Source organism: Miniopterus natalensis, chromosome 6 (genome assembly GCF_054644295.1).
Source record: "Miniopterus natalensis isolate mMinNat1 chromosome 6, mMinNat1.hap1, whole genome shotgun sequence".
In the NCBI taxonomy this organism is placed as follows: Eukaryota; Metazoa; Chordata; class Mammalia; order Chiroptera; family Miniopteridae; genus Miniopterus; species Miniopterus natalensis.
Window position 1 is genome coordinate 76383516 of NC_142086.1, and position 12777 is coordinate 76396292.

The window sequence follows — 12777 nt, forward strand, 5'->3', positions numbered from 1 at the left end:
AAGAATGACAGCAAGGAAATAAGGCAGGGATCAGATCTTGGAAATCGTCGGGAGCCCTGCTCAGGTCCTTAAACTTTTTCCTTTAAGCAGTGAAGAGCTATTTAAGGGTTTTTAGCAGGAGAGCAACTGAGCTGCACATTTTAGACAGGGACCTTTGGCAGCAATGATGAGAAGAAATGATTCGTTCAGGTAATATTGAGACATGAAAAAAGGCCAGCGTGGTGGTGAAGGAGAAGTGAAGAGCTGAGGCAGGATATTTTAAGGAAGTAATATTGACCATGTTGATTCAGCGATAAATTTTGGAGGATGTGGAAAATGCAGTAGTATGGATTGATTCCTGAGCACCTGTCTTGAGTTAATGGTTTCATGGTGACGCTATCCACCAATAGGAATAGGAAGGGAGGTTTGGGAGTGAGGGTAAGGAGCTCAGTGCTTAGCCATGTTTTGTTTGAAGTGTGTACAGGGCTGCCAGGTAGAGATGCCAAGTAACCAGTTGCATATGTGAACCTACAGGTTAGGATACAGGTTAGAGATATTGATTTGTTGGCCATCAGCAGTTAATAAATGGAGTGTTGATATTACTCAAGGCAAAATGTTGACAGGAGAAAGAATAAAATTAAAAACAGCAATGTGCAAAAAACAACCTGTAAGAGGAGGAGGAACCAGTGAAAGAGCTCAACAAAAAAAAAATCTGTGAGGTGTTGCTATTATGGGTTAAATGAGGAACTTGGTGAGGTCAGTTTCAGTAATGTAGTGGAAGTGGAAGCACCCACGCAGTGGCGAAGTAGAATTCAAAATAAATGGGCGAGTTCAAATTAACAATTTCATGTTCTCTTTTGAGGAACTTAGCCATGAAAGGGACATTAACTAGAGGGGATTACAAGATAGAGGGATGTATAAATGGTCAAAGTAAGAGACACATGAGTATTAGTAATGATTCCTACAAAAGAATCTGGTAGAACAAGAGACTGAGAATGTAGACCATATGAGAGTTACTTATGAAACACCTGAACATGATGTAGCAGAACTGGAGAACTGGCTATTTTCTTTATTATCAAGCAAATTTTGTGGTTAGTAAAGCAGAAATTATTAGAGGGCATCTTGTTCACTGTGACCAATAGAACAAGTGTTTTTAAATCTATAATGGCAACGTGGCCAAATAATAGTCTTTCCTCCCACTCTCCTCTGCTCCATCATGGACAAATATGTTTTCCCCCTAGACATACCATTTTCATAAAAGGCACTAAGATCTACCTTCTTGCTCAAGCCAAAAACCTGAATCATCCTTGATTTCCCCCCCCCCAAGTTTATTGTCACAACATCTCAACTATATTTGCTTCTGTCCATTTTCACTACTTCATTCTAGTCGAACGTATCAGTACAACAGCAGCCTTCCAACTTTTCTGCTCACTTATCTAGAGTCACTGCTTTCCCCCCAACTCCCTCATCTATTCTCCACTTAACAGCCAGAATAAATGTAATAAAGACATTAAATCAAGTCATGTCACTCTCTGGCTTACAGTCTTCCATAACTCATAGGGGGCATGTAGTAAGTGATGACTACTGTCAACATTATTGGAATTTCCCTTCCCCTTTCTCTTTTAGTTGTCCTTTTTCTTTCCTTTAATTTTGTAATAACAAAGCCATTATTAAAAGAAATTGATCATCTTATTTGAAGCACATAGTAACTGATAGATTTGTGGCAGACACAGCCAACATCAGTGTAGCTTGTTTCTGTCATAAACATTTGGCCTCTGTTTAATGCCGTGTTTGAAAGAAATGGGAATATCACTGGTGTTCTTTTGACACCCCCCCCAATTCCCAGTAATAAGTAAGATAATACTTAAAAAAACAATCTCTGACATTTTTTCTAAGCATATGACAGATAATATTCATGTATGTGGTACCATCGGTTTCAAGGATAGAAATCCGAGTGATTTTATAAGTAAAATAGTACAAAATAAAAAGAAAACACTCTGCCATTTGATATTTTGAAAAATCCAAATCTCAGGACCAAAATTTACATGATAGTGATTAGGAATAAGAACACAACATAAGGCAATAGGATCTGAGGCTGTTTTTCAGGAACGCTTTGAATTTAATTCTAAAAGTGAAGGCAGTTCAGAAAAATCTGTAGAGATCTCTCTACTGAAAAAAATTTTCTCCAAGGAAGGTAGGAAGAAATTGGGCCAAAGTTAGTGGTTACAAACTTTGATGGTGCAATTGATTAGAATATCTAAATGTCCCAATGCTGAGAAGATAATCCTTATATGATGGAGTTGGTCTCTAAAAGCGAAAGATGCAGATTTCAAGTTCAGGCATTTCCAGTGATATGTGATATATGTAACAATATATGATCTATGATGGTATATATGTTATAATTTTATTTGTATGACATCTGACATGAAACATGTCTTATATCCTAAGTGCATGACAATAAACAAAACTCATCTTTTCTTAGCTATGAAGTTGTGAAAGATGTGAAACTAGTAATTAAGGAGCATTAACCAGCTTCAGTTCTATCAATAATCAAGTATATGACCATGGGCCAGGCTCTGGTCTTTAAAATGATGGGAATAATTTTCCTTGGCCCTCCTCTTATTGTTCCATTCTACAGGTTGATTCTTTTTGGTGAAAAAATTTGCTATTTCACTATATTGAATGTTATGTGAAAAGAGTTTATGGGGTATCTGAAGGCTTTCTTGCTAAAACCGAAGCATTCCTAAGTGATTTGAGATGGTAAACTTTGGACTGTCTTTCTCATGAGAACCTAACCAATAATCACTTTATACTTAGTAAATATTCTGCATATCTCTCTGTTGTTTTAATATTAGAAATAACTGTGATTTTAGGCAGAACTTGGACTCATGTTTAGTACACTATTTTGGGCTCTTCCCCCTCCCCCCCATGTTTTAATGGCTACTTTTATAATGCAGTAAACATCCTAATTGCCTCATGTGAAAGTCATTCTAAAGTGATATTTCCAAAGTTATTAAGGCAATGCAACTAAATGGGAAAGCAGTTACTTTTATTGGTTGGAGGCATGAAAAGGAAGAAGTGAGAAAAGTGCTTCAAAAGTCTAGAAATTCAATATTTTATATGTAACTCTATTGTTCTGTTTTGCAAATATCTACTATAAGAAGAACACTTAACCCTGCACTAAATATGAAACAGCAGTTAGGAAATGATGTGCAGAATGGATCTCAAGGTCTTTATTTTGCTCTTCCGTGTGAAATCTACCCATTTACACATGTGGAATTTTTCATCTCTACAGCATGTTTTTAAGCTTCACACTGAGTCTGGAAGTCGACACATTTAGATCAGCAGCAAACAACATATTCCTTTTAAAGGATTCAGTGGAAAAATGTGTTCCTTTCAATTTTTGAAAGATTTATCGATGCACAAAATATCTGTGTACATGTCAAAGATACTCAGATGTTTAGCTAAATATTTTTGCAGGCCAAATATATTTCCAAAGTTAAAGAAAGAATATTCACTGGAACCAGACTTGGCTCTTAGTAGAACTGCATACCCAAATGTTATTATCTTGGTTATATTTGCATTCTTTATCATTGATATGGATGGAAATGTACTATATTCAATGCTTTAATGAACCGAGATCAGCAGAATTATGCTTCATGAAGGCAGGTGTCTTATCTGTCTTGTTCATTACACAGTGCCCAATTCAGTGCTTGGTATTATCAGAGCCTTAATAAATGTGTTTTAAAGTAGTACCGCGGAAAAAGAGAAGCAAAAACCTTGAGACTTAGCAGCCAGTCACAGTGTTCTCTCTAAGCTAAGATCTTGGCCAAACCATTTCTCCTTTATTGGGTCTCGTTTTCCTTATCTTTTAAAAATAAGGAATTTTTACACTGATGAGGGTTCTTCTGATTTTATAACAGTACTTGGCAATTAGAGTATTGCATCTGTATAATCTTGTAATCACTATCTTAAAATAAATACATTTGCAGAGGTGATATGATGACTAAAGTTGTAAATAAGCTCACCTAGTATATGCACTTAAATTTTCAGGATACAGATTTTCTCTTATCACAGTGAAACATTATAATGCAATTTCCCCCACAGAAGTTGTGCACTGAAAAATAAGAATGTAGTGGTGCAGTCTCTTGACTTGGTTTAAGGGAAGCATGGAGCCAGAGTTGAGAATGAATTATGTCCTTTATCTGCAGTGTGGTTCCTGCAGGTCAGGGTTGAGGTGAGGACAGGCGGGCTGCAGCTCCTAGACTCAGGGTGGTGTGTGAATAACTGAAGGGACACGCCTACTGCCTGAGTTCAGACAGTGTTCATATTAAGTGAAAATCACCAGTCCGAATGTATCCTTGAATAAGTCTGGGCAGTTATAAGTCAAATATCATGGAATTCATATATTATAAAATGACGTATAAGGTATGTTTTATTGATCCTTTTCAATCACTCTAACTTTTCAGATATTCAATAATTTTACTGGGATAATTGTCCAAATGAAATTCCAAGAATTTTATCCAGATGGTAAGTAGAACTTATTATATCACCATATTTGTTCACCAGTAATTAATATAAGTTCCTGAGTACTGAAATGAGAAACATGAATTACTGTTTTTCACCTATATTTTAACTGTTTTTTTTTGTTTTTTATAAAAAGCAAAACCTCTAAAATTTCCTTTTGTTTTTAAATTATCGTGCTGGAATGTAAATATATGACATGTAAATTTGTGGACTAATCATCAATCCCCTCTAAAATCCAAAGGACAGTAAAGTGTCTGAAATTTAATTTCCCTGCTAATAGCAAACATATTTTATAACCATATGTAGGTAGGAGTGTACATAGAAATATACATTTAAAATTCTCTTTTCCAGATAATTGTGTTATTTATTTCTTTATAGTAAAATTATAAAAATATTATTTATGAGTTTCAATAGGCACATAATTATCTATACTTAAGAATGATATTAAACTCTGTACCTCCTGCATCATGACACTTTGATAACTTACTTTTGGGATGATCTTCATTAAGAGTCTATTTTTCATGTTTTGAGATGGGAGATATGAAGTCATTATTCATCCTGTAGAACCACTTGGAAGTAACAAAACTTTCCCCTTTGAAACTTGCTGCTAAACAAGTTTGTGACAATTGTGGTGACAACCAGATAGGCTTTAAGTCCTTAAGCAGTGTTGGATGTGAGGAAGGTGTCTAAAACACACATAGTTCTTCATCTGACCTAAGCAATGTGCTCTGAAATTGTTTTTGTTATATATTTGTTATGTTTTCTCATTTCTCAGTTCACAATGGACAGATTAAGTGAATTTAAATACAAATAAAAACAAAACAACTATATTCCACCACTATACCTAACCAGTTAACCCTTTGTACAAATTGGCAAGTGTTTTCAGTATATGAGCACACAGCCTACTGTAGAAATTCAAATGAGTGATGATGATGTAAGATTTAGATTCACCCCATTTGCCCCCAAATGACTCTGCAGCCTGAGTTTGAAACTTTGCCCCACCGCTTCTTCTCTGAGCAGTTGACTTGCTAATGTTATGTTACTCATGAATTTTGATGACTTTGCCCTGCTTGGAGGAAAAAGCCCAAACTTCTCAGCAAACCATTTGATTTTCTCCATACCTTAGTACCAAGTTTATCTCTTCTCAATTTATTTGCCATTTCTTGTCCCCACTCACCTGAATCTAATCACATTTGGTAACTGTGTATGATGGCTTCTTTGTATTTAGACAATTTTCTGACACCTGGTTGGTATTTAACCAATGTTGCTGATCATTATTTTGAGAACAGTGGGATTTATGAAAAGCAGACACTTGTGATGTCCTGGGTAGGTCAGACTAAGGAAATATTGTTTAATTTGGTAATTCATAAGAGCCTTTGAATTTTGTATTAGAGGAATACCATAGAAATAGAATCCATATATGTGACTTAGAACTGACCTAATCTAAACTGTGTTTTCTGGATGTTAAGTTGAGGCTTGAAATATCAGGGACTTAATTCAGAATAAGTTATAGCTGATGAACACTCTGAGATTGACTGCTTCTAAGTCTGCGGAGGCAGAGGTAAACAATGGTTTGTGTCTTGAGTATGAGTTTAAAAGACATGATGAAGTATAGCTATTATGTAATACAAGTATTGTTCAATCTTATTTTGTATTAGTTTGAGATGTAAAGTAGAGTGGTTAGGAAGTCATGTACTTTACAAAGTGGCCCCCCCGCTACTTCGGCAGTTAAATCTTGACAGTATCACCATTTTAGGCTGTGTAACAATATTTGTGTAATTCACTTACCACTTAGTTCAGTTTTCTTGTTATTAAAATGAGAGGATAACAGAAAAACCTAGAGTGCTGACATTGGTGGTTAAAATTATAGGTTTTAAAAAAGAGAGTCTAATTGAGATGAAGATGCCATCAATTGGTGTCTAAAACACAAAGTATACCCAAGAGGGATTTTACATTTATTTTCAGTCTTTGGGCATAACCTCATAATTTTGACCTTTTGGAATTTATGTGTTTTGTGAGTCATAATAGTGTAGGTTATCCTGCATTAATAATCCATCCCACCTTTTGTTGGTTTATCTCAACAAAGGTTTACTTTTCGCTTACGCCATAGAGCAAGGAGGACTTCGCATGCTGTTCAGGGCTGAGGGTGATGGAAGACCACCTTGCCCCGTGTAACAGAAAGAGACTAGTGGATGGCTCACTAGCTTTTAAAGCATTACATCTGTTCACATTTTATTTCCCAACATGTCATATGGGCACATCTAATTCAAAGGGATGACAGGGCACATCCCAACTATGTGCTTGGGGGGAGGAGAATTGGATGGAGTATTTGTAAACAAGTTTTAGTGAGCACCCCAGCCATCTGCTGGCTCAGATATTTTTAGGAATAACTTACTAATGATGGTGGATGACACTATATCTTTTCCTCCTCAACATAAGCCTGTATTGTAAGAAATGTAGAATATTTTTGTTGTTCCTTCTCAAATAGAGAAGCTGAGAACAGAGTGCCTGGATGGCGTCACTATATATCCAAAACTGGTGGGAGGGGGAATCAGGTTTATTACATCTTTACAGCATAATTGTTTCTCCCTGTATTTCATTGATATGCATCCAGTACTGTGTTCTGCTGCTTTACACTCAATGGCCCTTTTGCATAACTGCTACCTTATTTTACAGTCAAATAAAGAGCCAATTTATGGTAAATATATATTCTTAGCTTTAAAAGTGTAAAATTATAACTATTACTATCCATTTGTCTCCAATATTTTCCCATTGAAAAATTTTTTAGCTAAAACATGATTCTTCACTTTAGTGCATGTTTAGGTTTTTTCCAGAAAATTATGTTCCGTTAAGTAGGGAAACAAAACAAATCATTGCCACCAAGGTGCCTCTGTTATATTACTGGAAATAATGTTATTGTGTGTCAGTAAGATTTCATTTGGTTGAAATTCCAATGTTTCTGGCCAATAAAATAAACAAGAACAACCTGCTTATGGACAGTTTCTGAAGGGACATAGGGAAGTTATTATTCAACATGCAAAACTCAGCTGAATAGGAGACTTAGTTAATGTAATTTTACAACCCTGGAAAATTGGCATTTATTTATTTATTTATTTATTTATTTATTTATTTATTTATTATTTACTTTTAATAGGAATAAGTCAGAAACAGCTAATAAATCAAAGATGATTCATAATTTTATGTTTTGGTGTAAGGCTATGTGCATGGACCTAAAAAATTCAGAGATTACATATATAAAAGCCTTAGGAAAGCAAATATTGTTGGGGAAATTCATAATGTACCAGGTTTTTCAGGTTCATTTCCTGTATCTTTGCAAAAGAAGTTGTCAAATAAAGGATGAGTCGGGTTTTCCTTAAGAACACCCTTTGAATTTCTGTGAAACCGTGTTGTTCAAAACTACAAATATGGCTCCCAACCATTTTCCTTAAAATGTCTGAAGTTTTTGGAACACGTGGATTCTGTTTTATTTTCTTCGTTAAGGCACGCCCCTTAATAGAGTGCTTTCTTATGATCATTTCGTGTGGGAGACTCCGTGGAGAAACATCCTTCATCAGTGTGAGACGTAATATTCAGCACTGTCGCAGAAGCAGCCTCCTGAGGAGGACTTTGCTGCTGACAGTGGTGGCCCCTCCTTAGAAACGAAACGTAACAGCCCTGGGCTCTGCAGCGCAAAGTCCCTGTGACTCTGTGCCGAGGAGCCTGCCCGCACTGTCCCATAGCAGTGGACCGAACCCGGGATCGGCGCTTTAGCTCCGTTTCCTGTCCCCTGTCCCCTGTCCCCTGTCCGGGGCCCTGCTTCTCACACCGCCCTCCCTTCCTGGGACTCCTCCGGGAGCCCGGGGGAGGTGACCTCCTCGTGCGGCCTTGCTGTGGCGTTGCAGGGATTTGTCCTGCCCCGTTTACAGCCGGTGGGAAGGCCCTTTGCTCCCTTGCAGCACAGAGGGAGATTCAAAATCAGAAATGATCTGAATTACATGCTTTCTGTACAGAAACACCCATTCCACAACCTGGGTCCTTCCAGCTCCCTTGGAGGGCCCCTCCCCACCTTCTGTGTTGGTAAGGCTGCGGACGACAGGCCTTATTACAAAAGACGGGGTACATGAGCATTTATCAGGGTACAAAAGATGTTTAGGCCCTATGTTTGTTCACATTCATTATTGTGGACGTGTTTGATCTCCTGAGGTGCTCTCAAAACACTTGGCTGAAATGTCTTCCCATAGAATATTTTCAAACAGAATTGTATTTCCCTCCAAAACTATAAGAATGCCTTTAATAATTCAAAGTAAATATTTAGTGTATATTTATTTTAGGGTTCGGGTTTCCAAGAATTTCTAATGCTACAGTAAGTTATTTTGGTACTTGTCTTTTAGAGGAACTTATAGGTTTCTTAGCTTTATAATGTTAACATTTACAGATATGATCTATTTTGTATTTCTTAATGGTGTACAAATGGTGTGAGGAATAAATGAAAATGTAATCAGATTTTGGTTGGCTTAATTAATAGTGAGTTGTTTTAAAGATGAAAATAAAAATCCTGAATCTTTATTTGCTATTTTCAAAACTGCACATGCAAAGGTATCCAATTCCAATGTAAACCTTACAATGTTGTTTTTTAAAATATGAATATACTTTACATTTGGTTAGTTGTGCAAAATATTTTTTCTGTTATATGAAGAACATAGACATCATTAGGTAGATGGTACCTAACTAGTAGATTTTTAACAATTTTAGCTGAATAGTTTTTGAAAATTGTTTAAGGTATCTGAAATATAATGAGGTAGATTTTAAAAAATTAAAATTTAGTGAATAATAATTCTTCAAAAATGCAGTTAAGAGAGAGTTTTGAAATTGAAAATTTTGTAATTATTGTTTAAAAAATAACTTCTTTATCATAATGAAATGCAAATATCTACCACAATAAAAGAAATGTTATATTAAGATGACATACAACTTTGATTTAGATATAAATTATAACTTTTAATTATAAGTGCTCCTTATACTTTTTATATTTTTACTTCCATGGATTATTATTTATTTATTAAATAATCAATATTAAGGAATAAGACACTATTTTGAAGTAGAATTTTACAACAAATATTTTTGTATTTAACAATAAAATCACCTGTTGTAGAATTGTGAATATAGTTGCATGATTTTCTCCTATAGTTTTTGAACTTTTTTAAGGTTAAGTACTTGTTTCCTCTTATAAAAATAAAAATTAATAGAATAAAAGTTTACTAAATCATTATGAATGTTTATTCCATAATAGAACAACTTGGCAAAATTCAGACTATTTTAGTGGTGATCTAATTTTTTAAATGATGTTTTAGTGTTTTTGCAGTGATTATGATGAAAATTTCATGTACAGATATATGGTCCTGTGGTTTGGGGCTTGTTTTTGTTCAAAAGGTATTGTTCTATGTGAATTAGACATGCTTATTTTATATTCTGATTCCATGTCTGTAAAGCCCACTTTTGTCTAATCCACTGCTCTGAGATTTTTCTCAAGGGGCATAAAAATAGAAAGTCAATCCTTTAAAAAAGACATTTTCTTAAAAGAATAGAACACCCTTTGAAATGCTACTGAAGTAGTGGTATTTCAATGCCCTTTATTTTCTAATTAAAATTTTTTTAATTAAAGAACTAAGGTTATTTTCTTTTTTTTTATCTCAAAAGCAATTGATTTCAAATTAAAATTAAATATAATTGAATCTACACTTTGTACTACTACAAAAGGAAAGATGTACTTATTATTACTGAATTTGGAGATTTTGTAATGTAACATCTCCTTTAAAAGAATTCATTTCCAACCATAAAAAGTTGGTTATTCTGTGTGCATTTATCAGATAGGCTCTATACAATTTCTTGTATCTCCAAAGGAAGTCCATATATAATAAATAGATAAAGCACCCAAGAACACAAACCAAATGAAAAACATGCTTTTGTTGAGATGGATTCACTCCAGTAACTTCAGAAAAGTTGGCAAGTAATTCGAGTTTCAGTGATAAGATTCTGCTGCCACCAGTGACAGTTCTGGCCGTTTGATAGGCTGAGTTTTTAAAAGAACTTCCTCTTCTAGACAGCCTAGGTTTTAGGGGATGCTATCCCCTCCCCCAAGTTTAGCTTCTGTGCGCTCATTCATAAAAAGGTCTGTGTCTGTTTGGGAAGACAAACAGTATATTTTAAAAATAACTTTTACAGTGTCACTTCTAAAAGAAGGGTTCTATTTCAGCCCGCTAAATTATGTGTTCTCTCCTTATTGGTACTGCTGAATAGCTAATATTTGCTTTTGCTTTTCCGGCTGGAAATTTGTAATTTTCTTGTCTGAGTAAAAGTAACTAAAGGTCTTTAAAATGTGGTATTTCAAAAATATAACGTTTGAAAAGTTTTAAGTTTTTAATTACTTGTAAATATTTCTCTATGAAATTTTTTGTTACTGATAATTTTGTAGAAATAATGGCTTAAATTATACTTGGTCGATTAAAGCAATGAACTGAATTAAGTAAAATAAGAATAGCCACAAACTTTGCCCTTAAAGACTGAGTTAGCTGGGTTCTATTGCTCAGCTAAGAATCCACTGTCTTATACATAAATTCCCTCTTTAGCAATGCACGGGGAATATTTAATGTTCTTAAATATCACAGAGAGTGATTACTAAACCATGTTTAGAAATAGTCTATGTGCTCGTTAGGAATCATGTGCAAGTACTAGAGGATCCAACTCAGTGGCTTAAAGAGAGCACATTTTCTTGTATCTCACAAGAGGTCTGAGATTAGGCCTCAGGGCTAACATGCAGGCTCCAGGATGGACCCCGGATTCCAGGCTCTTTCCCTCTTCCTCCCCTCTTGTGCATACTGGAGGCTTTTACTGTCCCGCTTGCTCTTTCCTGTTGCAGATGGTCCTTGCACAACCAGGCCCCATAGCCTCATGTTGACTGTCCAGGAAGGAAGGAACCAAAAAATGGACAAAAAGCACTTTGCCCTTAAATTTGGGAAGGGATGTCAACTTTTACCTCCATCTGACTGGCCAGAACTGTGGCACTTTTCCTGCCCCGACTTTATGAGAAACGGAATAATTTTATTGGGCATATTGATGTCCTCAGATAAATTGGGGTTCTGACCAGAAAAACAGTGGGAATTTATATCGCGTAGGCAATTGGAATTGTCTCCTGCGGCCGGTGTGTGCATAAAGGAAAGTGGCCCTAGAAGTCTCAGAGCAGGCGGTGACCACAAAGCTGCAATTCATCATTTGCGGTGCGCAGCTGTCGCGGTTTGGTGAACTGTTACTTAGGAGGCACGGTCATGATTCTTCAGGCGCCCCCTCGCCCAGGCGATGGAATAAAGGGGGTGCTGGGGGCTAGCTGTCATAAATGAGTCTAAACTAATGGGGAAAGTGAACACCTCGAATTCAACCTTGGGAGTATAATGGTGGGTGAAAGATGATGACAAACCCATGCAAACGGCTAGAATTTTCATTATTGGCACTTCAGTGGGGTAGCGGTCAGCGGGCAGACGGTCGCTGTCTAACTGTCCTCTGCAGCGTCTTTGTCACTTTAAATATGTGACTGACTTTCAGGAAGTCCTAAGGTTGCAACTGCTTCAAATTTGAGTGACTCTGATGTTTTATCCCTTGTCCAAGAGCAAGTAGGTATTAAAATGCTGAAATATGGGAATCCTGAACCGCTTTTTCTCTGCACAACTTTAGTCACTGTTAACGCCTCCAAAAGTTTAAGTTTTTCTATAGTGGTCTGGGGTGAGAAGTATGGGAGGTGGAAGGTGAAGGAAGTTTCTGAGTTGACTGACAGCGTCCTCTGGCAAGCCTGGACGGGTTGGGCAGAGGGAGAAACGACACCTCTGTCTGGAGGCCTGTCGGGATTCAGATTCATTTGGAGAATTATTCAATTCACAGTTAAACTCAGTTGATTATTACTTTTAAACCATAGTTTGGTTACTTTATAAGTTAAGGTGTTTTTTGTGTCTATCCTAGACAGGTACATGCCCTGTATTATGTTGAGATCATATACTTATTCTCAAGGGAGTAGTTGAAATCTCTCAAGAGAAGTTTTCCACTGTAAAATGTACAAGTAACTTTGCATGATGCCTAAGTCAACATTACTTTGTAAATATATTACACATCAGTCTTAAATATTTAAATAAATGTTAGTACTACACACACACACACACACACACACACACACACATATGTTTTTCTCATATCTCCTAACCTTAATCTATGAAAAAGATGAAGGTT

At 36.1% G+C, this 12777-nt stretch overlaps 1 long non-coding RNA gene across 3 annotated transcripts in view; it reads left to right on the forward strand.

Annotated features, from left to right (window-relative positions):
• The window catches only part of LOC148092953 (uncharacterized), a 305626-nt gene that overhangs the window by 20252 nt on the left and 272597 nt on the right, over positions 1-12777 (forward strand). For 2 of the 3 annotated variants that reach the window (XR_015714691.1, XR_015714693.1), the window contains exon 2: positions 4449-4509. This is a non-coding gene — a long non-coding RNA (uncharacterized LOC148092953). Of the gene's footprint in view, positions 1-4259; positions 4510-12777 lie in introns of those variants that run through there. The other variant, XR_015714689.1, reaches the window with a different exon arrangement.